General features: G+C 45.5%; 1 protein-coding gene across 4 annotated transcripts in view; it reads right to left on the bottom strand.

Moving 5' to 3' along the window:
- Positions 1-25,475, bottom strand: part of ZNF106 (zinc finger protein 106) — a 395,360-nt gene extending 369,885 nt beyond the window's left edge. For 2 of the 4 annotated variants that reach the window (XM_078659625.1, XM_078659628.1), the window contains exon 1: positions 25,418-25,475. The gene's annotated coding sequence lies outside the window, so the exon portion shown is untranslated. Of the gene's footprint in view, positions 1-25,184 lie in introns of all 4 variants that reach the window. The other 2 variants (XM_078659626.1, XM_078659627.1) reach the window with 2 other exon arrangements.
- Between the last annotated feature and the right edge of the window lie 1,426 nt (positions 25,476-26,901).

Genomic DNA, 26,901 nt, shown 5'->3' with positions numbered 1-26,901 from the left:
ATCGCGAATTCCCGACACTTATAGTGTCCGATTCATATTACTGCGTCAAATCATATAACAACGATTTGCAGACATGGATTCAAAACGGTTACAAAGATGACACAGGTGCAACAATAAAGCAAAAACTGCTTTGGGAACAAATAGTTCTGTTACAAAAAGAACTACCAAAGACTCACGTGATACATACACTGAGTCATCAGCGTGATGGCGTTCACGTTGCAGGGAATTCATTGGCTGAGACAGCCACAGCGGTAGCAACTAAATCGGCTTCCGTAGCTCGAAAAAAGCGTACAGTGAAGTATATTGACGGTGAAACAGTGCTGGCGGTGAAAACGTCATCAAAAGGCGACTGCTCAGCGCTACCGATCAACTATCCACTCAATTATACATACATAATCGATGCAAACTCCGTCCCTTTTGCTCGAATCCCTGGAGTGGGGGATAGAGTGATTCCAAACATGGACAGGAGAACCTTGTTAATAGCAGACGCACATATGGGCGAGGGTCTCAGCCACCTCAAACTAAAAGATTCTCTGGAAGAATTACAATCAAGGTACTGGTGGCCAGGCATGAGCCTGCATCATACCATGTTTGTAAAGAACTGCCCAAACTGTAACAAAAATCGCAGTGGTGAGAGAAACGGTGTAATACCGTGTCTTTTCACTCCAAAAAAGATCAACAGTAAAAAGCAAAGCGTCCGATTAACATATACAGGCTAGTTTCCACTTATAATGTAGATCACCAGCACTCGGCTGACGTCTGGACTGTTATACAAAGATTTGCGAGTCTAAATGGCATATACGCTAAGAGCATGCTACGTTTGACCATTGTTTTCACTCTAGCCCTCCAGCCTGAGGGGAAACATGGCCAAATGAGCATAGCACAGCGGGACTCTTCTCACTTCCTTCCTGAGGGATACGGGATGGTGTAAAGAAAAAACCAAGGCATAAAGCTATCTATAACAGAAAGGATATTAGGTTCGGGAGCTGGGTGGGTCAAACATCTAATAAGTGTCCAACGTAGTCTAAATAACCTGCCAAGAAATTCTCTGAAGGGATTCAGTCCGTACGAATTATTATTTGGAACTAGGATGTTAGTCTTAGACCTTGACAGTCAGACTTCAGTGGTGAAGGAAAAAAGCTTTGATATCAAAGATCGTTTGGCTATTTTGCAGGACTTAAACGAAACAAGAAAAGACCTGAGCAACATAAAGTTGAAACAGCAGCCAACAACCACTGAAGAACCACCACCTGTCCCAGCAAGACCTGTCTGGATTCCAAAAGTCGGGGATCTAGTCAGAGAAACGATCGCGGTAAAGAAGGAATTTGGGCCTTCTTACAGAAAAGCAGTTCCTGTCTTGTCTATCAACGGGACAAGATCAGTTGTACTACCGCCGCTTGCTGGTAAAAAAGAGAACCGAGTTGTATCCATCGACCTGGTAAAACCACAATTATGTGGCCGATAACAAATAGTAGGCCAAGTGGACTCCCGACAAGTAGTAGAACACCAAGATTTGCTACAAACACAGAGGTTCAATCTAAGAGGCTAATCACATTCGAAACGCCTACAGAACTACAACAAGGACTATGCAACAATGCAATGGAACTTAGACCTCTGAAAACCCAAATAAAAACATTTAGCAGAGACACACCAATCTATAATGAAGTAACAAACGACTATGCAAGAAACAGTAATCCTGAAGCAATTGGAACTATTGACAGAACTGCATCCGGCTACTTCATAAACTTCGATGATTCCTCTGAAGGCTTCACTGAATCAAAAACACAGCCATCAACAAAAACCTTTAAAGATAAAGTTAAAGAACTTTTGAAACAACTGAAAGAAACATATCTAATTTCTCCATGGATTGAATTTTGGGTGGGTTTTGGTGCATTTATCCTCATACTTTGGCTCATCATGGTACTAACTTTGGGACGCTTCATTGAGGGAAAATATGCTAAAATGGACACAGCAAGTCAGAAAATCAACTTGATCCTCAAACCACACACATCTTCACACGTCGAGAAAAGAGAACTTTCTTCAGTCAACTTCACAGCCAATCCTATACCGGGTGGGGTAGCATGGGACAACACTGACTACGAAATTTATGGTCCGGTTGAAATCCTGAAATATCCACACCAAATTAAGATCTCGTTGAGTGACTTTGTAAAACCAAGCTCATTTGCTGATGATTGGGACTTTGAAAGTATAAATAATATGATGTCTGACTTAGTGATGTCTGCTAAATTTACCAAACATGATTATTTGCAGGGTTCGACAAATTATGATAGTATGTACTGTTATAACCACTATGGTAACCATTTTCTACATAGATCTGCACAACCTAGAAATGTTTTAAATTATAATCAATGGGAACATTGTGCAACCCCTCCAAAAGGAAGCTCAAGAACCGTTTATGACAAATATTCATACTTCTCAGGTTTTAACACAAGTAATGCTGAAACATTTTATTTCAAATTGTCAAATAAGACAGGGACAAAGACCATGATAACAAACACGAAATTGATATATTCAGACTCATTCTTTGAACAAATGAATACTTTTGGTTTTGATTATTGGGACAAAAATGTTGAAGTAAAAAGTGTTTGGGGAACGAAAGAATGGCAAGTACAGGGTATAGAATCTTTGTTTAGAGCCTGCATGATCCCAGAACAAATTATATTTTTAAATGACACTGTTCAACAAACTACCTGTCTTGGCTTAGCCAAAATCAAAGACTTAAATAAACCGTCTATTCCAAAACCAACAATGAACAGCAATAGCTCTACAGATGAAGAGATAGACGTAAATTATGTATTAAACCAAAACAGAACACATCCTGATTGGAAAAAGTGGTTGATCTGGCCCACAGATACTAATAACTGTCAAGATAGATTCCTGAACAAAACACAGGGGTTCAAAATGACCAGGCCAGACCCTAGATATTCCCAAAGACAACACCCAGGGATAATAACCACCTACAGTGTGGGCAAATTATGCCTTAAGTGGCTACAAACTTTCACACTGGCAGAAATTAAGCAACACCTAACTTTACTTACTGATGGTGCTGACTTGCGTGATTTCATTATGGGACCGCGCAAACAGCGTCAAAAACGTTTTATAGCAGCCTCTGTATATGCAGCATACAACGAGGCCTGGAAGGTTACTCAAATTGAGACAGCAGAAAGTATACGGGAAATTGACCGTATTAATTTGGAAAAATCACTTTCTGTAGTGGACAATGGGTTAATGACTCTGTCCTCCAGAATTTTTTCTCTGGACAGCATTGTGTCTTCAGCAATCGACATAATATCGCAAGACTTACTGTTGTTACAACACGGTCAGTCCCAATTGCGTTCTATTGTACAGCTTGGCTGGACGTTACAAAATCTGCGTTCAGTCTATGTGCCTTGGCGTTTAATCAACACAACGTCACTATTCAATATCTTTAACCTTACTGATAAACAAATCAGTATGGCACAAAAGGGTGCTGATTATACAATCCTGAGCATTGAGAAACTCGAGAGATTACCAGTGACAATGTCAGAACGACCTATCAGTGAATGGATAATACATGGGATAATTAATATTCCAATATCTACCTTCAGGTTTCAATACTGCCAAAAATATATACAGGCTGGCATGTACGAAAAATTGGGAAAAGGGTACATTAAAACAACATGGAACTTGCCCTATTCACATGCATGTGTCAGTAATAAAGGACAGAAAGTGTTTCTTAGTGGCAATAATTGTGCGATGTCACTAAGCGGTACACTTCTGTGTAATGGAATTAGTTTGCATGGAGCCTGTGAAGGGAACTCAAATAACCTTTCATGTCACCAGCTAGGCACACCTGCTACAGAGATAGAACCATTCTTTCAAAGACTCTATAATGGGAGTTACATTCTAATTGTGGACCGCAGATGCTGTAGTCTTATGCCCGGGACTCCTTATCTCGTAACTACGACTGCGAAGGTCAAGTGCTGTGGACGCTTATTGTTCCCCAGCTCCCTTCCAGACAGGGAGGCAAGGGCATGGCCCAACTTGACAATTACTTCTATTCGAATAGATACTTTAAGCAGAATGAAAACAGTGCTTCTTCAGACGCCGACAAGGCTCACGTCATCAAAAGAAACGTATGATCTCCTAGTCGCAAGGACGACTGCAGAGATTCATTCATTGTTATCAACTAATTCCCCCATACATTTTGCAGAAATCCTGAATGAAATCTTAAATATTTCTGATACCAGTGGAGTCTCAAAAGTATTTAAGACAGTATTTTCGATGGCATTAACACCATTCAAAGCCATACTGGGTATTTTTCCAGATTTCGTCCATTCGATTTTTGGCGGACTTCCCCTCATTTTGGGACTAATTGCAGGAATCCTATTCTTAGTCCTTATATTTCGTTATGGCAAACCGTGTCACAGACAAAACACCTGCGACAAGGGAAGAAACAATCCTAGCCATTGGATACCGGGACCGGATATCAAAAATCCTGGGACTATCCCGGCTTAGAGACCTGAACATGACTTGGTTTCTTTCATTTCGACCAATGTGGCAACGATGTGTTTTACCTGTATTAAGGTGCTTGCTATGCGGAGAAGAATGCGTGTTAGACACCTGTCTGACGCTACAATCAGATGCGCCAATGGATGCAGAAACATTGTTGAGTCCAATAAAGGCTCATGCTTTGTGCTGCCCTCAACGGCTACCAATCCTGATGACGGCATTCGTGGAAGCTTCACCACTACGATTAAGGGGTAGTGAAGTTCAAGATGAAAGCGGCATTGATCAGGTACGACCTTCTGTCAGCAATACTAATCAAAATGTCAATGGAGACAATCATGCGCACGAATGCATGGTTACACCTTTTTCCGAGTTAGTGGAACTCTCCCAGGAAGCTGTTGACAACTTTTTCGAGAGTCTAAATGATATGATGTTCTCACCAGAGCAGAAATAGAGACTTTTGAGCAAGCTCGTACACGGCGTTCCCTGAATTTGGCCTTCAACTAGAAAAGCAAAATACCATGAACAATTTTCCCTCCAGTTCACGGACAGCAATTTTTTTAGCAGCCCCAAAATATTTTTCGAATTTTTCGGGACACTTATCTTCTGCTTAAAGTAAGAACTATTCTTAGAGAACTAAAATTTCTAATTTTAGATAGTTTATAGACATTAGCTGCCCGCTGGTATGTTCATAATTATTTTATTCTGTGATGGAATGGTCTCGAACCTTTTTTCTGTATTAAGAGCCATTTCATGTGTAAATTCTCATATACAAATTAGTGATAATGTATAGATATGCGTGATTACTTTAGCATTATTCTACAGCTTGAGTGCATATATTACATGTGACTGTTTTTTCCATATATTTGATAATTTCAAAATGCATTTATGTATTTTGGGGTGGTAAGGTATACACGATACTCTACAGTATGTTTTACTATGCATAGATTCGTAAATATGTCCATAGTTAGCGTGGAGTGGGTGTGATGTATTCCTATAGGTTCTGTATCGATCCCCCTATTCCTGACCCTATTCTGGTTAACAAGTTAACTAGCAGCCATCCCATGAGGCAGAAAACCCCCATGATGCAGGAACCGTTATCTGATTAAGCCACACTACGGCACAGGAACGTGTTATCTGATTAGGTCATAACGCTTGCCATCTAATTAGACAAGCGATATTCCTCCAGCCCCTGATAAGGCATACGGAGTTCTCAAAACAAATCAAACCTATGACAACCTGGGAAAAACCCTGCGGCCATTGTTTTGATTTCACCGAGAACTTCAGCAAAAGAATGTGCTAACGACCAGGTCGTATGACATCCTTATTGACGTATCTATGTCCATCCTTATGTCAATCTCGGCACCTTAAAGGTATAAATATTACCGATATTGCCCTATGCAAACACGCGGTGGTGACGAGATCGGAGCAGCCAGACTTGCCGAAGCCCAGAGCAGAGCAGACCCCGCTGGCGCAGCCCCGCCTTCCTGACGCGCTGAGAACGAGAAGCTGCCTTTTCTCCTGCCGAGAAATCCAGCCCCGGCGCTTCCGGGTAGCCCTCGCAGGCAGCCTGGAATATCGAGACCAGAGACGAGAGATACCATCCCTCATTCATCCTAGATTCCAGGTACAGAACTGAATAACCCCTTGCAGAGAATTCTTTAGTCAGTCACTTGGCAAAACAAACTTAACTTAAACTGTAACTTTCTATTCCCGCCCACGTATTAGGCTTAGGTCAGGTACACGGGGTAGGCGTAGTTAGAAACACCAGTTGAGTACGATTAGTCAAATGTAAATGTGTATGTATTCATTTTATTCATTTTAAACCTTCATATGGCTTAGAAACCATATCAATGTTTTTACAGTATTATTTTATACTTCTGCTTTTAATGTATGCACTTTACTTAACCATAAGTATTGCAATAATATCGATCCATTTCTCTTGTATGAGAAAAGAGACTGATCAATAAATAACATCTTTTATTGAATACGCCCGTCTCTTCCTTTTCTCTACAATCTGGTGAGACTAAGAATGCACGTACTGACTGAGTAAAATAAGTCGTCTTTTGTTTTCACACGACTCTAGAGATACACTCTTGATTAGGGGAGAGCAAAGTTGTCATGTTCTATGGTTGTCAGAAACTAAATCCCTTCTTGTCTATCCAGGGAGGTTCAACTCCTCCTTGCCTATTCGAGAAAGTTTCTAGTGAACTCTGAGCTAGCTGGCAAACCCAAAACTTTAAGTCTAATATCGACAGTAGTAGACCTAGTTAACGTCTGGTCTAGGCCTATACTATTGAAGGTATTATTCCAATGCGCAGAGCCTATTGGGATAATAGGAACTACACTACAGCAGAGTCCAGGTCATATATGGCACATAATATTAAAGTAAGATTGTTTTAGTAAGCTGAAGTTTTTATAGTGCCTGTGGTTAGGTGACAGATGCTTATTACAAAGTTCAAAGGAAAAGCCTCCAAGAAAGATTTTGCACCAAAAAATTACAATGGTGCTTTCTTTTTCACATTAAACACAAAATTCACCATAGAGTAATAAAAACACTTTCAAAACAAAAGTGACAGGCGTGCCTGTTTTTCTCCAAAGAGACAGACGCTCAATGCAAGGATGGATTCTTGCTACTGCCATCATAAGGTTGTGCTTCACTTCCAGTTTTGAGTGGTACTTAGAACCCGGAGCACTCACAAAATTTTGCAATATATTTTCGGGCAGTTTTATATAGCACAAACATGACCCAGGATCATCTTTCACATTGCACAAGAAAACATTCATGTTTTGTAAGCACGGGGAGATTAAGTGATTTACCCAGAATCACAGGACGTTAAGCAGACGCCTGAGAAATGAACCTGGTTCTCCAGCTCCAAAGTCAGCAGGTTTGGCTGTTGCGCCACATCATTGCCCCTAGATAAGTTATCAGGAAAAGGGGTCCCGCAAAGCATGCTTTCTGATACAATTGAAAAATCTGTGATTAAGTGGAGTATGGCCTGGTGTCGCCAGTAGGAGGCCATCTACAGTTTTTCAAGAAGCCCTAGGGGACATCTACATCAGACACAAATGAGATACAAGATGATATATAACTTTCTTCTCTAGCAGCATCAAGAGCCATTCCATTGTTAACAAAGTTGGCTTATAAAGAAGTTAGCCTTCCTAAGATTCAGAAACAGCTGCACAAGAATGCAGTTATATTTTGCTCTACGAAAGAAGTGAGGACAGTGGTCATATTTCATGATATTTGCTATATCACTCTTGTAATCAAAGTCAAATTTAATTTCCTTACGTCACAGGTAAATCAACTGATCACATGATGTTGAGCTGATGGTGGGACTCAACCCCGGGTCCCCAAAGTCAGTCAGCGGTGCTTCTGCCAAGCTATAGCAAACTGTAATATCCTGATGGTGGGCACCCCGCTGGAGGCTATGTAGCGCTCCTGGAGGAGGGCCGGGCATCCCCCCCTCCTTTGTTCAGTAAGCTCTGGGGAGATGGTGGTCCTGTGGGGTCCGCAACGGACCCCTTTAATCATTGTATTTCTGCCTCGGGGTGTGGCAGTCCCTGAGGTAGCTGGGAGCCTCCCCTGCATATAATTACATTACTTCCCGGGGAACTGGCAGTCCCCAAGTCTGCGCGGGGAGACGGTAGGGCCTCCCACGCATTATTTTATGATTTGTGCCCGGGGAAGTGGTGGTCCCCGCATATAATTATAACACTACCCTGGGGAGGTGGCGGTACCCGGGGCCTTGAATAGCCCATGGAGGGGGGCCCTAAGCACCCACCTGGACATGCCCCCGTGTCTGCACTTGCTTTTTTTTTTTTTTATAATTTGAAGCGATGTTGCAGCAATTATTATTTGTTAATGCTTTTATGCAGTGGCAGGGTCCCAGTGAGACCCCAACACCATGCATTGGGGATTAGTGTATACCTACCCTACACCCTTTTCTTTAATTTTCACTTTTGTTTTTTGGAACTTGGTGAAGCAGAGTCCCAAGATGGCTGCTAACACTTCCAGAATAAAGTGGTGGCAACCAATCAGAGCAGTGCATTTCCCTGCACAAGCTCGTCTTTTTTTACGAAGGCTTGGCAACCACAGATATCACTTATTTTCAGCTTACATTTCTGAAAATCTACTGAACGGATTTGTAAAAAATAATAAAAAGCACAATCTGCGCAACAACATCTACCTTTCTGCTAAATTTGGTCTAATTCCGTCCAGTGGGTCAGGCTGTAAGTTCAACAACGCTTTCCATTGGGAATTAACATTACAAACGCACCCTTATTTTGCGCCCCTATTGCTCGGTCCCTACTGCACGGATCACCCTCAAGCTTTCCATGACACACAGAACCTACTTTGACACTTTTATGGGAAAATGTCATGAAGATTGGTCAAGCAACACCAAAGTTATAAGCAAGTCAAAAAATGCTTTTACTATGGAAATTAGGTCCTAACTATAACTACATAGTGTGTGTGTGTGTGTATATATATATATATATATATATATATATCTATATATATATATATATATATATATAGATATATATATATATATATATAGCAGAAAACGTCTTAGTCAGTTTTGACGAGACAAACCCAAAACTGGTGCAAATATTCTTTTATTGCAGCCCAAACACCAAGTCCACCATGACGTGTTTCAGCCCGCGAAGGGCCTTGATCACATGACGATACATATATATATATATATATATATATATTCCAATTATTCACACCAAAGTCCTATGCTCCAAGGACGATATGAATTACGCCAGGACGCTCCTTTGCTGGAGCAGCTGTGCGCCAAATAAATAATGTTAACATAACATAACATAACCGGCGTTTTTCATCAAAAATTCATTTATTCAGCGTTTCTCGGCACTAGAGTGACAAATGTTTCTACTGCCGAGAAACGCTGAATAAATGAATTTTTGATGAAAAACGCCGGTTGTGTCCGTAATTCATATCGTCCTTGGAGCATAGGACTTTGGTGTGAATAATTGGAATAAATTGGGGCTCGCTGCCCCGTACGGACCGCTGTTGAAAGAGGAGGGGCCATAGCGAGGTGTGGCGGCTGCTTGCACCGTGAATATATATATATATATATATATATATATATATATATATATATGTGTGTAGATCCAGCCCGTCTTGAATGTGCTGGCCGCACAGAAAGGCACGCAGACAACAAAATAGCACTCCAGAGGCAAGCTTCTTCAAATTGCTATTTGTTTCGTCAACTCATGGGTGAAAAACGATGTCATCAGACGGGTTTCGGGCACGTCCGTGCCCTTGCTCACTGATAATCAACAAGTAGCATACACAGCGTTTTTAAAACGAAGGACTTCACATTTCGCGCCAAACCACAGTGGTGAATAGTTAACAGAGTCGAAGGACTATCAATACTTGCACTCAACTAGCCGAAAATATTATGGGCGCCATCTTAGCATGGTGCATAGAACAACAAAAACACATAAGATACTAATGCCAAGCGCCACAGTTATTATCATAATTGCTTCACATATTGACAAATGTGAATTACTATAAAACAATTGGTACATGTCAACATTATTGATATACTAAAATGCCAAGAGTAATATCTATCTATAAGCGTTGTTTCACATGTATAAAAGCTGATGGACGCCCTAATCAAGCATTGCTGTGAGTGCTAGTACGGAGACCCAAATGCGTATATGAGCCCATATACCAACATTATACTCTGATAGTTAGATAAAATTCATTATACAATAGAAAAGCCGGAATGTGCAAATTGTCCATGCAAAGCCATAGTACTGTACAAATACTCAATTGTGCAAACTAGTCCATGCGTAAATCAAATTTAAAATCATTTGATTAACAAGAAATTAATATATATACACTGGTACAAATACGATCATGCGTAAGGAAGCACAACAGAATGAGTACTGTAACTCCATATAAAAAGTGCATATGTGCAGTGCTGTTACTTGATTGGCAATCAAAGGGGAATGGACACTGATCATTGACAAATATCAACAGTACCAATACGTTTGTGCAAAACTCCCATGCCTGACTCACTGTGCAAAATGCATACTTTTAGATTCTGATACAGTACTATCGTTTAATCATTGTGCAAAGCATCGCAAATGAACAATTGCACCATTATGGATCATATGCTTCTGTTATGGACATAAAATAATAAGTATACAATACTTTCAATAATCCCGGGCCCCCATTAAAAATGCATATGTAGAAAGATGTAAATTTACTGACTCTGTTCACTATGGGGCCTAGCTGTGTGCCTTGCCTTCTGACTAAAATGTGTGATGCTAAGAAAGGGTGCTCAACATATAAAGTGGATGGCCTTGAAATAAAAAATAAAAAATGAAAAAAAATCATATTTTTTTATGAAAAAGTGCTTGTGCAACGTGAAATAACTAATATAAATCTCATCTCTCTTACTGTGGGGATTTCTGACAATCTCATGAATAAATTGAACTTGTGTCCCCCGATAAAAAATGGTCATCAAAGCAAAATGCCCCCTGGATGGTCAAACTATGCTGGCCCCGCCAAAGTAGCCTGCCTACTAGATCATAAAAAATTATGGAGGTCCTCTCCCATGTTGAGACCCCCTGGGGCTTTGCTATTGAGCTGCACTATATATTTGGATTCTAACTGCCTCAAGATTTTCTCGTTGTCCCCTCCTCTTTTACTGGGGATTACAGCGCCTATGACAAAATACGTCAAATGCGCCAAGTTTTTATTGTGCACCGTCTGAAAATGTCGAACTACCGGGTAGCTTTGATCAGCGTGCATGATGGCACGTAAATGCTGCAAAATACGTTGGTGCACAGGTAGCTTTGTGCTGCCAACGTATTGTAAATTACAGCTGCATTTGAGTACATAGACGGCTAGTTCAGTACGGCAGGTATAGTGGTCTCTCAAAGCTATGGGGTTAGCATCAAAGGGTGTCTCATAGGATCTAGTGTTGACCCCAAATTTGCAGGCTCTGCAGGAGCTACAGCGGTAAAACCCTTTGCGGGGAGATAGCCAGTCGTTGTTTTTTGCTGTTTCCGGACTATTAATGACTAAGTCATTGCGCATGGCGTACGCACGCCTAAATGTGACTGTAGGTGTTTTGGGCATGATGTCCCTAAGGACTTGATCTGTTAATAAGATCGGCCAATGTTGCTTCACAATTTTTGTCAGTTGGCGTGCTTGGCGACTATAGCAAGTGATAAGTCTGAGGGTATTGCCGTCCTGTGATTTGCTCTCGATGGTTTTACTCTCTCTGTCAGGGTTTAGAAGGTCATGTCTGTTCAGTAAGTTGGCTTTAGTCATAGCTGTATCTAAGGTAGATCGTTTGTATCCCCTAGCTATGAGCCTGACTTTTGCTTCTTGTTGGCACTGGTTCCCTAAGGATTAAACTACTGCATGACCTATGGATATATATATATATATATATATATATATATATATATATATATATATATATATATATATATATATATATATATATATATATATATGTATACACTAACAAAAAGAGAAAGGTCACATTTATGTTGTAGTATGCAAGTTAAAATATTACATTTTAAACATTTTAACCTCGAAAACGACTAAAACACTTCAGTAATAGTTAACTCAATTAAAAGCCCTAGCCTTGCACAATGAAGTCATTAAGTATGTAAGTTCAGAAGTATTCGGCAGGGAATGTTTCATGTTATTACATTTAAAGAGCTCTTTCAACAAAGTTTAAATAAGGAGCGAGAAGAGAGGAATACAAATGTTCTTTAAACATGTGAAAAGAAAAAGAGTGGAAGCAGGACGTAGTTCTAGTTTTGGTGGGCTTGGCAAGAGAAGAAAGGAGTCAAGATGAGTATGTGGAGCACCGGAGTGACGAGATGGGATGCCTCGTAACTGGAAGACTGAGATGAATGAAGAATGGTAAGGAGGATTGTTGGAAATGGGATCCCCGGCTGGCCAGGGCTTTCGCCAAAGTCAGTCAGAGACCACCACACCCAAGTCAGGGCAAGGGAGTTACACGCCAAGATAACCCCTACTCACCCTCTAGGTAACGTGGCGCGAGCAGCAAGGCTAAACTTGGAGGCGATGTAGGCTAAGTATTTGCGCACGCACCCCAGCAACAACAACCAAAGGCCCACCACAAAGGAAACTCCACACAAGGTTATATAAAAATAGCCTTTGTATTACACCAAAACACATTAGATAAAACACACACTTTACAATGTGCCAGAGGCACGGGCAGAATTTACAATGGATATGTACAAGACAGGGCCACCTGGACCACTGTCAGGAATCAGAAGTAGCACTTTCAGAAATAGCACTTAGTACATAGAATATAGCACAAAATAGCACACAACCAGTAATCACTGGTAACCAGGACCTCACTAGCACCACCTGTACTAGGGAGAAAACAACCACCTATGTATTACAATACCTGTAGGGGTGTAAGAGGAAAACACATGATGCAATGCATAACATTCATTCAGAGGTGTAAGGTCAATAACAATTGCGCCAAACTCACAAGTCACCACCTGTGACTGTCCCTGTGTCCCAATGTCAGGGGCCTAAACGTAGCAGTTGCCCACAAAGTGCTGGGCAACTGGTGCAGGGAAAGTTAGGGCAAAGTTGGAGCCTCTCTGGGCTCAAGAACCACCACTGTGGCACTGGTGAGCCTCTCTTAGGCTCTCTGACCAGTAAGGGGGGGCTGCTGAGCCTCTCAGGGCTCCAGCAACAAAAAGGTGCAGCCTCGCTGGGCTGTGGGGTCCCCCTCTCTGGGGACCCAAAGGGATGAAGTTTGCCAAGAGCCTCGCTGGGCTCTAACTCAACTGGTGCCCCCGGGGCCCCTCGTGACTCAACAGGAGCGCTGAGGTGCTCTCTCTCGTTGGAGCCTCTCTTAGGCTCGGGACGCGGGGCTGGCAATCGAGCCTCGCAAGGCTCGCCAATAGAAAATGCCCCCAGAGCCTCTCTGGCTCTTACTGACTACAGGCGCGAGGTCGCGCTACAGAGAGGGGGCGGGGCGGACACCGGCAATGTGTCCCGACGCTCCCCCCCCTCCTCTGCAGGCACCTGCACTCACCGGGTTCGCGCTGGGCTCTCCAGCGACGGCGGGTCTCTCCCGCTGGTCCCGGGGCTCTCCTCGGCAGGCTGCTTCTCGTCTTGCCCCCGGCCTGCCTGACTTCCGGGTCGCGGCAGCGGGGCGGGACTTCCGGTCGGCCTCTCCGGGGCCGCACTGTGATTGGTCGGCCGCCTCACCACTTCCGGGTCGCCGCGGGCAGCGCGGCGGCTCGCTTCTAGGCAGGCAGGCGGCTTCCCAGATGATCCGAGGAGTGGGCTCCCTCGTAGATCAATAAAACCGGACAATAACACCGCGGCAATGAGCGGGGTGGCACCCGCGCCGCCAACTCGCCACACGGGGCGATCGGATGCCGGGTGGGCACCGGCTGTGCACACCCAGCGCTGGCAGCGCTAGTAACGAAGGGCAGGCGCTCCCAAGCGCCTCCAGGACCAAATACAGCGCTCACAGCGCTAGGGGCAAAATCAAGCGCTTTCCAAGCGCTAGGCAGGCGATTTCAGCGCTCCCAGCGCTGAAGGGCAGGGAGCAGCGCTCTCAGGCTGCAGGCCAGGAGTCCTCAGTGCTCCCCAGCACTGGAGGACAGGACAAGGCTCCAGCAGGGTCTGGAGGCAGGCAGGGGGGCAAGGCTGGGCCAGAGCCAGCACACTGGGTCTCCAGGCAGGGAGACACCCCAAGTGGCGGTCCTCCTGGCCCCAGCAGCAGCAACAGCCCCCTCTGGCAGGATCCATAAAGCAGAACAACCTCTGTGGGGACACAGCCCCATTTTTATACAGTGCATTCCTTTGTTCAAGGGTGTAGAGTGGGGGCGGAACCAGTCGCAGCTGGTTCTTGAGTACTCTGTTTACCTCAACCACCCTCTCTATTCACTGGCAGGGCTTGGGTCATTAGACACACCACAGGGGGGCGGAGCCAGCATTGTGTGGGGAAAACCCAGCCCATCCAGGACACAGGTACACTCCTCCCACACATTACTCATGCAAATCTCCCACTCACCACCGGGCAGACCCATCCAGACTTCCTGGAGCCTGGCATGCCAGCCAGCTCCAGCCAATCACACGCCAGCACCCTCACAGCACACGTACAGCCATGTCTAGAAATGGCGCTTCCCTACTAGACACATACATGCTGCATACACCGTTGCGCAGCATTCACTCACACGAGTTCACACATACCAGACTCAAGCCTGTACACCCCACGCATCAGGAACTACCAGGGACACAGACATTCCCCATGCATTCCTATGGGCGGGCAGGCCTAGCTCAGCACATGCACTCAGAGTGCGCACGCACTTTCCACTGGGACACAGTGAAAGTGCGCAGAATCCCAAAAATCACCATCTCCAGGTCACCATTTCAAGCAAAAAGTCTAGGGGTGAACCTGCCCTAAGGGCCAAAGTCCAACATAACCCCCTTCCAGCCAAAACGCAGGGGAGACCAATCACCACCGTGATGGACTTCCCTGCTTGGGGCGATAGAACACGGACGCGGGCCCACAACTGCAGGGACACCCTCCTGTTCTACGCCACGGTGAACCCATGGGATTCCCTCTAAACACACTGTCTGGACCAACTGGGCTACCCCACTGGTACTCCCAAGTTGTCCGCGGCCAGGACCAGGCCCTGGGCCACCCAGGTGCCACTGGTCCATGCCAATTCGCAGAGCGGGGGGTAGTAACCCCTGGCACATAGGAGCCATTTTCCACTCTTCCTGTCTGCAAGACAGGACTAGACTGCCACTGGTACTCCAGCCTAGGGCCTACAACCTCAGGCGGACCAGGAGTCTCAGGGAAGGCTCTCCTCCCCCTACCTCTTCTTCTAGGGTTCCTCCTCCCTCTGCGAGGGGTACCCCTAGAACGCCATTCCAACCCAGGACTTATCCACTCAGGTTGCACCGGGGTCAGAGGTGGGCTCTCCCACCCTCTGCACCCCCTTCTAGAGGTCTGCCCTCTCCCACCTGGAGAAGTTCCTCTGGAAGAAGAACCGGTCAGGACACTGGTTACAGTCGTCCTACCCTTCAGGTCAGGCCGATCCTGAACCTGGCCTTCCAACCTCTGGTCTAAAACCTTCGGTGGAACAGTTGCCTGGCACTCCAGGACTTCTGGGGACTCACACACAATCCCCCTGAGGCTAACAAATGACACATCTGTTGTGTGACTGTCTGTCTGGCGCAGATCTCCCGCCCTCTGTCCACCTGACAGTGCGTGACGATCCCCCAGACCAGAAGTGTTGTTACCATGGTCACTACACTGGAACCTAGCCCAACTGGGTAGTCCCTGACCCACTGGTCCTTCCACTGGGGAACTCCCCCAATCACTCCTCACTCTGGACTCCTGTACCCTCCCTACCGGAGCGGTACTGCCAGACTCTAGAACCACAGGCGCTCTGGTTACAGACGCTCCAGGTCCTCTACTCACTAGGAGATCCTCCTCAACTGGGTTAACAGGACAGCCTAGGTCCCCAACCTGGTGTTCCCTCAAGAAACCACCCAGGTTCTGAGACAGGGCTTCGGGCCTCTGGGGGCTCTCAGCCACCCACTGACTCCTGCTCCACTGAGCCAGGCAGTCAGCCCCTCCACCCTTCTCACTATACTGGGACCTAGCTGGGCTACACTGAGCCTCTTCCACCACGCTGGGCTGGAAGATCCCTGACCCACTACTTTTGGAGTCACTCACCAATGACTCTACAGAACCTCTGGTCCCTTCCCAGCGGTCTGCTTCCTCTGCCAGCTCACATGGTTCAGACAATCCACACCCTAACAGGTGTTGGCGCAACCCTGGTGAACAACAACTGAGCAACTGCTCTCTGAGAAACATATCGAGCAATAGGTCCCAATCACATTTCGTGGGCTCCCGTACCCAATCACACAGGGCTCTACAACAGTCATCCTCAAAGTCTTCCCAAGACTGATGAGACGGTTTCCTAAGGTTCCTAAACCTCAACCTATTCTCCTCCTCTGGGGAAACAGGAACCATACTCTGGGAACTGGGACTTTCTAGACTGTGATTTAAATAGCTGCCACCACTGGACCCAACCCTCCCTGGGGGATCCAGACACTCAACACTGCGCGCAGGGGATAGTCTACCCTCCAGAGCTACTTCGCCTCTGGTGGAGGCCCTCTCAGCCTCCTCTATCCTGTCCTGCGCTAAGACCCTCTCGGTCTCCAGCTGTTGCTTCTTAACCTCCAGCTGTTGCCTTCTAATGCCCAGCTGTGCCATAGCCTGGGCATGCTCCAACCTGAGCTTTTCTAAAGCCAGCTGGTGCTCCCTTTCTCTCCTCCTATCTTCCAGCTCCTCTGGGGACAGGTAAAGGGATGAGGCGCTGCCTCCTAAACTGGACCCAGCAAGGGACTCCCTATCTATGGGGTCCTCACTATCTGCTGGCGTCCCTGTGCTATCATTTTCTTCCTCCTCCTCAGACTCTTCAGGGCTCCCCTCTGACCCACCACCCTCATGGTGTGAGACCCGGGCCCTCTCCTCACTGTGCTCACGCTCCCAGTCCTCCTTCTGCCATTGGATCAGGTTACCCCTAAGTTGGGACTGGGTGTCTGACTCATTCACTGCAATGTCTCTCTCTTCGCAAAACTCTCTCAGTTCATGCAAAAACAGACCCCAGACATTAAAAGCAGACTCCATCTTGGCAAGATGCTCACAGACACGTGCAACACAGGGGACTGAACAATCTGAATTAAGAGGACACAATTCCAAAACTTCAACAATCTCCTTATCAAAGAGAACTCATACTCATGCGTCCAGGAAAACACACCATTCATCCACACACACCCTCCCCTCGGATCGGTAAGGCAGTTTCTACCACCCCTGACTTCTCAACCTGACCAAAAGCGACACAGGTACCAAACTCTGGAAGCAGGGAGGGGGACAAATGTACTGAACACAATCAAATGACACTCTTCAGGAGAAGAAAATAATGAAACTTCCAAAACAATACAATCCCCTAAAAATGTGGTCATCTAAATGCAGAGTTTTGTGGTATGGCCTGTTACTACTAAGGTACAACGCAAACACAAATCCTTATCCCGCCGCTTGCCGCCAAGTTTAGCCTTGCTGCTCGCGCCACGTTACCTAGAGGGTGAGTAGGGGTTATCTTGGCGTGTAACTCCCTTGCCCTGACTTGGGTGTGGTGGTCTCTGACTGACTTTGGCGAAAGCCCTGGCCAGCCAGGGATCCCATTTCCAACAAGGATCAAATCCATGGGCACGGGGGAGGAGCCAAGATGGCGATCGGAACGGTCGCATAACCGCCTCGCTCCGTGATCTCTTCCTCCCCGCCACCTATCCTGTATTTCATCCTGTTCGGGGTGTTCCGAATTTGGTCACTGAGGAAGAGCCGTCACTTACCATCCTTTTCCGGGGCTCTGGCGTGCAGTGATTCCGGCGTTCTGCCCTGGTCACTTTGTTGGCCTTCCCGGCCCTGACGCCGGGGCCTCGAGTGCTGTGCCTGCCCGGAGATGATCGGAGTGCCGGCGGTCCGGAACCGGTGGAGAGACCCGATGGTGGGAGCCTGAGAGCCGCGGGCCGGGACCCCCGGGGCAGACCCGCCCCCGCTGGTGGGCCACCCCGCATGTCCGTTCGCCTACCGGCCCGAAGAAGAGAAGCCGCGCTGTCCGGCACCCCTCACGTGAGAATCCCACTCCTGTTGTTAGTCCCGCCCGGGATCCGGTGCTGGGCTCCCCCCGAGTGCTGTGGGGAGCACGCCCGTTCTTCTGGTGACTCTCCTTTCTCCGCCGAGCGCCATCCGCCGCGGTTTGGCGGTGAGCCCTGGGGCCGCAGGTGCTCCTGATGGACTTGGAAGAACCTGCGGCGATGGCGGAGGGTGCTGTACTTAAGATGGCGGATGGCCCCTCGGGGTGTCTTTCTCCTGGAGACAGGGAGGTTGCCGCATTTGCTTTCTCCAGCCCTCGTTTGGTTTGGGCGGCCCCTACTCGGAGTGCTATCTGGTTTGCCCTGTCTGCTCTGCGGATCGACCTGTCCTTGAAATGTCGAGCCTTGGAGTTGCGGATAGCTGACATGGTGGCTCCGCCATTTTGTGACGAAGTGTCGTCTCCCCGAATTGTACTGCCTGAAACTTCGCCGGCGGCTGTGCTGGGATCTCCGGCTGGGTGCTCGATTCTATGGGATCTAGCGGACCCGGTGCCGATGCTGCAGTGCTTTCTACATCCTGTTTTCTTTGCTTCGTGCTGGACGGCCCATATACTGTGCTTGACCACGTGGATCTTTGAGGAACTTTTGCATTCTGACTGTTGCCGAGTTCTCCTGGTTGCTTCTAGTTTGCCGGGACGTTGTTTTGCGGAGATCCCACCGGCTTTTCCTGACTGGTATGGACCCACTGTGTTCTGCTGTTTTTTGGCTGTGGCGGGGTTGGGAAGCTCGACTCTTCATAAAAGTGGACAGGGGTGATCGTGCCCGGATGCCTGTGGGACCCTTTTTTACATGGCTTCTCCGGGCCTCGTTATTCTGGATGGTTCCTGTTTACATCCTGGTGTAGGCTTTTCTTGACTCTCCTTTTCGACCTCGATTAGTGCATTATTGTTGCGGGGGGGTAGTGTTTTATGTCTCGGTCGCTGGCTCCTCTCCTCTCTCTTTCTTCCTTTTCCTCTCCTTCCTTCTCTTATTCCCCTCTCTTTCTTCGTTATAATTCCCTTTCTCTTTTTCTATATTTCGGGTGACTCTGGGCGACAGGCACGCTGTTTAGTGGGGTAGGCCGTAGCCATTACAGTGATGTAGGGTGGGGGGGGGGTGTTTGTTATTTTAGTTTGTTTTATTCTATGGTCCCTTTTTTGCCTTTTCCAGGGGGTGGGCTATGTCCCTTGGTGTTTACTCCTCTGTTTCGCTAGCGTCTGCACTTTCTCCTTTTTCGGGGCGGGTGGGCTGTACGTGTGGCGTCCACTTTATTTGTTTGCTGGTATTCTTCCTCTATTCTGCACCTGGTATGGGCGTGTGAGGTCTTTGGGCTCTGCCCCACTGTGGTCGTCTGCTTGCGTGGGGGGCTATTTCCCTCCCGCCCCCCCCTTCTTTTCTATATATGTTGCATGACGCGCTGGTAGATATGGTTGCTGCCTCCTTTATATAATGTAAAATGAAACCTCTTTTATCCTGGCGCTGGCGATGTAACGACTTTATTTGCATCCATCCTGTATTCACTCTATCGTATACATTGCTTTGTTATTTTGATTCTCCTGACTTTGCGGCCGGCCCCTGTGGTTGTAGGCCAGCGCTTGTACTTATACGTGTCTTTCAATAAAGGTTTTTTTAAAAAATCCATGGGCACATTTAAATTTAATATAAAGAAGACAGGCGTGGATAAGGGTCCAGTAGAAGGAAGCAAATAATGGACAGATGTGGGGATAATGGGAGACTGCACTAAAATCATTGGTTACCGATTGCTTGCACTTTGGAAACAAAAGGTTCACAAAGCAATGAATCACATATCTGTGCTATTAGTGGAGAGCTGCCTTTTCATGATTTAATGTTTAAGTTGAGAAGGATACGTCTCCCCATTAAGCTGCTTTGATTTGCTAGACCCAATCACCTTCAGCTTAAAGACAGTATGAAACCAGCACTGAGGGACCAGTTGTACCTCAGGAGCGCTATAACCGGTCATCTGATTAGGAATCTGTGGGAAGGTTGCACGTCCTCAACTTCTAACCTAGGCGTGATGTAAAATGAAGTCATTGGAACTTGTTGGAAATAAATTGCAGAAGGCAAATATTTATGGTTTACGATGTATAAAGTTTAGCAGTAGTTGTAACATTTGTAAGCATTAGGAGACTGCTGTAATACACTGATGTGAGTATCAATTGAGATTTACGGTACAAAACATGTTCGCAAATTACAGCTCTTCCTACAGTTGCTTTAGCTGCAAGGTCTAGCTGAAAAGGGATGAGTTACAGGGGCAATTAGGGTGTGGGCTGACTCCTTAAAGCAGCGCATGGACTTTGGCCATGGGTGGTCTGTCGGTGGCCACAGGTCTTCGTCCCAGGGCACTCTTGCGGCAGTCTAGGGGCCAGGGCTGTCTCCCGCTGGATCGTGGTCCCCACCCTCACCCCAAAAAGTTATTTTTTAACATTTTTTTCCACCCAGGGACTGAGTTTCAAAGTCCTGTATGGCGTCAGCACCATTTTTGCTTAGGTTGAAGTCAGTCAATGAAAGAGTTTGCTCCTGGGTGAGCAAGATGGCCAATGGGTGGGAGGAGTGCCTCCCTGCCAATTTGAATGCTTTATTTTGTTTTATGTACATGCCCGTGGGACTCACGCGAGCCCAGATATCTTACATTTTTTAACCTGTGGGATCAAGACGGCCAATGCGGAAAAGAAACCTCTCGGTCAATTAGTATGCTTTTTTTAATTTAATTTACGTGCCTGTGGGACTCTCGAAAGCCCAACAGTCCAGATATCTATATGTTTTTAACCTTTGTTTTTTCAAAAACTATTGACCACATTTATACCAAATCACAAAACACATGCTTTCTGGTTAAAGATATAGCTTTATGTCAAATTTGCTGTAATTCTGTTCAGCTGTTTTGGCTGTAGCACTGTTCAAAAATCCATATAGGAACTGCATGGAGAAATTGCTTTTAAGTGCCCGCCGTTTTTCTCAACCCCACCTCCCCCCGTCTACCTATATCCCCCACCACCCCTCCCCTCCCCTTGATGGATCACCCCAACCCTTGCCAGGTAAGAGCTGAGTGGATGAAGTTGCTTTTGGGGAAAGTTATGTGAAGGTTCCTCAAACTGCACTAAAGTTATTAGCTAAAGATAAAATGCTCTTCCTATGTAAAGTCTATTTTAACTTTAATTACACAGTGGCAACAGGCCCTCAAGCAGCAATACTTCAGGTGAGGAACAGAGTTCCATGAGAAGCTGAAGCCATATACGAATCAATATTTAATGGGCAGACTACTTGTTAGGGTAGGCCAGTACAGGTTGTTTGTAGGTGTGGGCGGTGAACTCCGCTCCATTCACTGAGTTTTCTGCACTCCACGCTCCATGGAGCTTGCGGAGTGCAGAAAACTCTGCTTTGTGTAGTGCAGCGGAGTTTTTTCCCTGCTCGCGATCGGTTAGTTCGCATATCTGTATTGCGGCAGAAGATACATAGGGTGTCCGATTTCTATTTTTACATGAGTTTGATTCAGTTTTAAAGAAGAATGCCATTCAAGAAACCTGACCGTGATGAAGTGGTGCAGAATACATCTAGGGCCTAACACAAAACAAGAGTAAATTATGTGTGAAAGAGAAAGACAATACGTTATATAAAACGCCTGCCCATTGGATTGTTGGACCCTTTGTTGGAACTTCTAAAAAGAGAACACATTTATTTATTTAATGAAAAGCTGATGCTTAGCTCAGTCAGTGGACTAGAGGGTGAACTGTATGGTCCCCCAACAATTACTGGAAAGTAATTATCTAAAAAAAGTTGATACAACAAAAGGAGGAAGGGGAATCATAGTTGGCGGGGGAGAACAGGATACTGCAGGAGTTATGGGAGCTAGTGGGAAGAAGGCTGAAAAGTACATATGATTGTATTAATGTTACCGACAATGTTAAGTCACACTGTAAGACAGTACATGACTCAAAACATTACTGACTGCAGAACCATTCAATACCATTAGATTACACATTTGTAAAGCGCGAACTTATCACCCCTGAAGGTCTCAATTCGATGGGAGCCCGTCTGGATAATTAAGTGAGCTATTGCCCAGAGTCACTTTAGGCCTCGCTGAGCTGCTGCGCTGCCGCAGTCTCTCTGGCCACTGCGCCACACCTCCACACCTCTCCCAGTCAAAATCTTACTAATAGGTCAAAGTGCAGAAGGAATAAAGTGAACATCTAACAGCTGTGATGGAGTGTAAGATCGGTAAAGCTATTAGTAAAGAATGTGCCAGCTCAGTCACCACTCTTTTTCTCCATCCGACAGGTTGTATCACTTAGAAATCAAATAATTAGCACAACCCCACTTTAAGATACAGGGATAAGGTTCTAGACATGCACGAATGGTACGGACATGGTTTCTCCATTGCCCAAGACCTTCAGAAACAGGGCGCGGACATAACCTTTGACACCCTAAAGGAAGCATACAACCTACAAAGCATAGAACTCAACAACTTCCTGAAAATCAAAGTAGCAATAAGGAAGGCAAACCTCAACAGCCGGACACCATCGCTCATACAACTCGCAGCCAGTCTCAACACACTAGGACACCAAGTAGCACACCTATACAAAACCCTCCGCCCCAAAAACACCAAACTCAACGATAAGGTCACAAATTTCTGGGGAGCTTTAGCAGGGAAGGAACTATGTGAGGACGAGAAAGCAGAGCTATAAAGATCTACCTCTAGGAAAAAGATAACGGCAACGCTAAACCAGACAAATTTTGGCTAGTGCACAAGGCATACTGGACACCGGCCCGCCTGGCCTCCTTGGGAATCCGAGAGAGTGATGCGTGCTGGAATTGCGACAAAGGGAGGGGAGACTTAGAACACCTTCTGCTCAGTTGCCCTAAGATTAGGGATTTCTGGGAAAGAATTGGAACACTCATCAATGAGATCACAGGAGTAGCCATACAAATAGACTTCCCAAGTCTAGTCCTAGACTTTGCATCCCCTACCATCACAACGACAGAGGATCGTGACCTCATTGACCTATTGTTGACGGCCGCAGTCAAAATAGTCCTAAGTAATTGGAAGGAAACGTCGAAAGCTGCGCCCCAGGCATGGCTCAACTGGGTCACGTTCCTAAGGGGGGCAGATAACATCACAGCGAAACACTCGCCGAAAACTCACAGGCAGTCAAACATGTGGGGACCCCTAGACCTCTACCTATCATCGCATAAACCCCCATAGGCGCAGAACCTAGACATCCACGAGGGGCACACTCTGCGGATCCACACGCTGACAAAAAGGAACCAGTTTGCAAGGCTCTTCACCTCTTTCATTTCCGACTTCTATCCTTCTCTGTCCCCTCTATGGTCCGGGGCGTGGGACAGGAAACCAACCTAGCATCGAGAAGGGGGGCAGCAAGACACATCGACAAGCAGGTCTTGGAAATCTGGAAATCTGACATCCGAACTATTCGAACTCGACCTATCGAACTATCGAACTACCGCAAAGACACGGAAGACCAGCGGCCAAACACCCCCCCCCGCGCCTTTTTCCTTTTTTCTTTCCTTTTCCTTTTTCTCTTCCTTCTTCCTCCACTCATGTATATTCCATGCTCCATGTAAATATATATATTTTTTATACACAATAAAAAAATACAGAAATCAAAAAAAAGAAATCAAATAATTGTGCATATCTCTATATGCATTTCCTAAGTGAAGAATACCTGAAGCAAAGGGAAAGGGCCGGTGCCTCTGAGATAAGCCAGTCTGCTAGTGCCAAGCTACCACGGGGTGAGCAGGGGTTATTTTAGGAGTGTACCCCTTTCCCTGACTAGACGCAAGGGTCCCTTATTTGTCACACGTACCTACCTATGCCAACTAGAGACCCACAAATCTAACAGCCGGTTACAAGTATCTCGTGTCAGAAATAATAATCAAATTCAATAAAACCCAACACTGGTGTTTTTGGAACCCATTGGTGCGATTTATGCCTAATCTGACATTTGGGAATAACACACGTGGATGTTTGTGCTTATGCACTAAAAACTACATGTTCCTCTAAATGCTGCACATTTTCCCCAGATAAATTCCGACAGATTTTACCTGCCAAAATTAAACTAGGATGCAAACTTTATTGCACCCCGTATTTACGGGTGAGATAAACATGTCCCCACTTATAATTGCAATCCCAGTGCAAGGGGCAAAAAAACTGACATATCCTAAAAACATACGGACCCTGATTTTGTATTTTTGTCCTGATCTCTACTTCAGCTTCCAAAAAAAGCAGAACGACTATCCAATACCCAGATGATCACTGTGGTGCTACCTGCTTCACCCATCTCCCTCACACCAAAGTTATAGAAGCAGTATATCAATACTGCGGATTAAAAGATAAACAAGTGAAAATGACTTACCGGAGGGTAGAAAAGGCAAGCAATAATATTTGTTGTGTGCTATCGGCACGGTTTTAATACGTTAATAACTCCCTTACTGTCCAATGCCCTTTTGCGTGCATAAATGAGGTTTGAATAAGATACATTTTAGAAGGGTCCGGAATAGGGTCCGGAATCCAGCAATATGCAGAGTGTAGCTGCAGGGGCTCTAAGAAGGGGTGAAAAACACTGAACTCTGGCTACTCCTGCACTTTAACCCATAACTAGTAGAGCAATTGGCGCCCATGTTACTTGCTTAGATTGGGACTCATGGAGACGTGGCAACGCTATCAGGTGCGGCAGAATTAGGATATTTTCCATCGGAGTGAGGGAAAAAACGGAGAGCCCGATAGTGATCAGTCTTGGCAGGACCCGACCCAGTTAAAGTCCTGGGCAGGGGCCAAATCATTAAGCTATCCCACCCCACCTCACCCCCAAAACCTGTGGACTCCCTTGCCTGAAAAATGCGAGACTCACGGCCACCCTTAAAGACTACGATACAGAATGCATTGGGTTGAAACCCCTTTAAAAATATCACCGTCATCAGTGCAAAGTACCAGTTAATCTTGTCCAAGCTAGCGACCACGTCTCATTTACGTTTCAGCTCCAATTCGAGATGTGTGCACATCTGCTCCTGTTGTGTCCTGTAAAATATCTAAAGCTCATATATGCCACACGCACGCACAACTCTGGTGCTGCTGCCCTAAGGGGTAAGAGCTGGCACTACAGTTGTTCTATAAATCTTTGAGGTCTGCAGTACTACTCGACTACATTCCTGTGTCGAACTCACCCGAAAAACATCTAATGTAACCCCATCTTGCAGCAGCCGGCAGCGCTAGGACCTCAACAGGAAGTGTAACAATGTTCCTACTACTTGACGACTTTCCGACGGGCGTGAATGGGTCCACCATCTTGGAATGGAGTGAGGTATGCCGAAGCAACATTAATTTAGGCAAACAACCGAGTATTAATGTAAAATATCAATTGAATTCTTTTGATTAGTGTCTTGGATCTTGACAACAGCTTTCTCGCTTTAAGTAGAATTGTCAAATACAAGTTGGAAATATACGCTGTGTTTTTTTAAGTATATGACAAATAAGTCACTGTGGATATCGCGTTGATTTTTTAACTCATTTATTTTATTAAGTTTGAGTAAATAACATGAAATGCTTTGAAAACGTTTTTATTTCGAGCGCGCTCGCCCCATTTTCTTCTCGTGCTCCTCAACTATTTTTCCTGCATCATAACGTTCCGCTGAAAGACTCCTGTGCAACTCGTAGCTTTATTGGTCATGAGGAAACTGCATCATTATGGACAATGAATGACTATATTAGATTGGCTGAATTCGTATCTACATCAATTTGGAGTGAAAGACGTAGAAATACTCTGCTATGCGAGTGCATAGCTGCCAATGTTTCAGATTGCTTAAATGTGACATTTTAAAATTGTTGGTGTAATTATGAGTGACATTCAACGACTACGAGTGACGCTTTCTCACGAACAAAAATCAAGTGAAGAAGAGGGAATCATATAAACATCAGAAATTACAGCCATTCCAGCAACAAGAAACTCTATGAAGATCTTAAAACTATTTCAAAGCACCAGAGATGGAAGGACACTATCCGATATGGAAAACATACTGCATAGTTGCCACGTTTTAAGAGTGCTTAGGTGAACTATTTTCAAGGTTTCAGAGTACTTATGAATGACATACAACTACTAATGGTATGACACTAAGATTGACACTTAGAGCAAAATCAAGAAATTAAGAACATGGAAACAGAAAAAGAAAAGAAATTACACTGATTTGAGCAAGGACAAACTATAACAAGCATTTGCAATGCAATAGGTCCCGTATTTACGCGAGTTTGTGCTATTGACATTGCAACTAACAATGCCTTTTATTTTTGTTTTTGTTTTTAAAACATAAATAAAAGGTAGTGTCATTTATAATGCCAATAGTTTAAACTTGTGTATATGCGAGACCTATTGCATTGCAAATGCTTGTTTGTATTCTGGGATTTGTGGTTCGCTGGAACCCATTATAAAATTAGGACTTCAAATCCCAGATTGCAAAGAAAACTCCTCTACACTGGATGAGCTATTCAAAACTATTCAAGGTTCTGCAAGTGACACCCGTCTCTCTCTCACTCCCAGTATACTGAAATAGTATCTTGCCCAAAGGGCAGAATACTGATGATCGCAAATCCCCAATAAACAAATATATTTGTACTAAACTATTCAGAGCGTCTTAACGCCCTCTGGGTTTTTCCA

Source organism: Lissotriton helveticus, chromosome 9 (assembly GCF_964261635.1).
Source record: "Lissotriton helveticus chromosome 9, aLisHel1.1, whole genome shotgun sequence".
NCBI lineage: Eukaryota > Metazoa > Chordata > Amphibia > Caudata > Salamandridae > Lissotriton > Lissotriton helveticus.
This window is presented reverse-complemented; position numbering and strand designations above follow the sequence as displayed.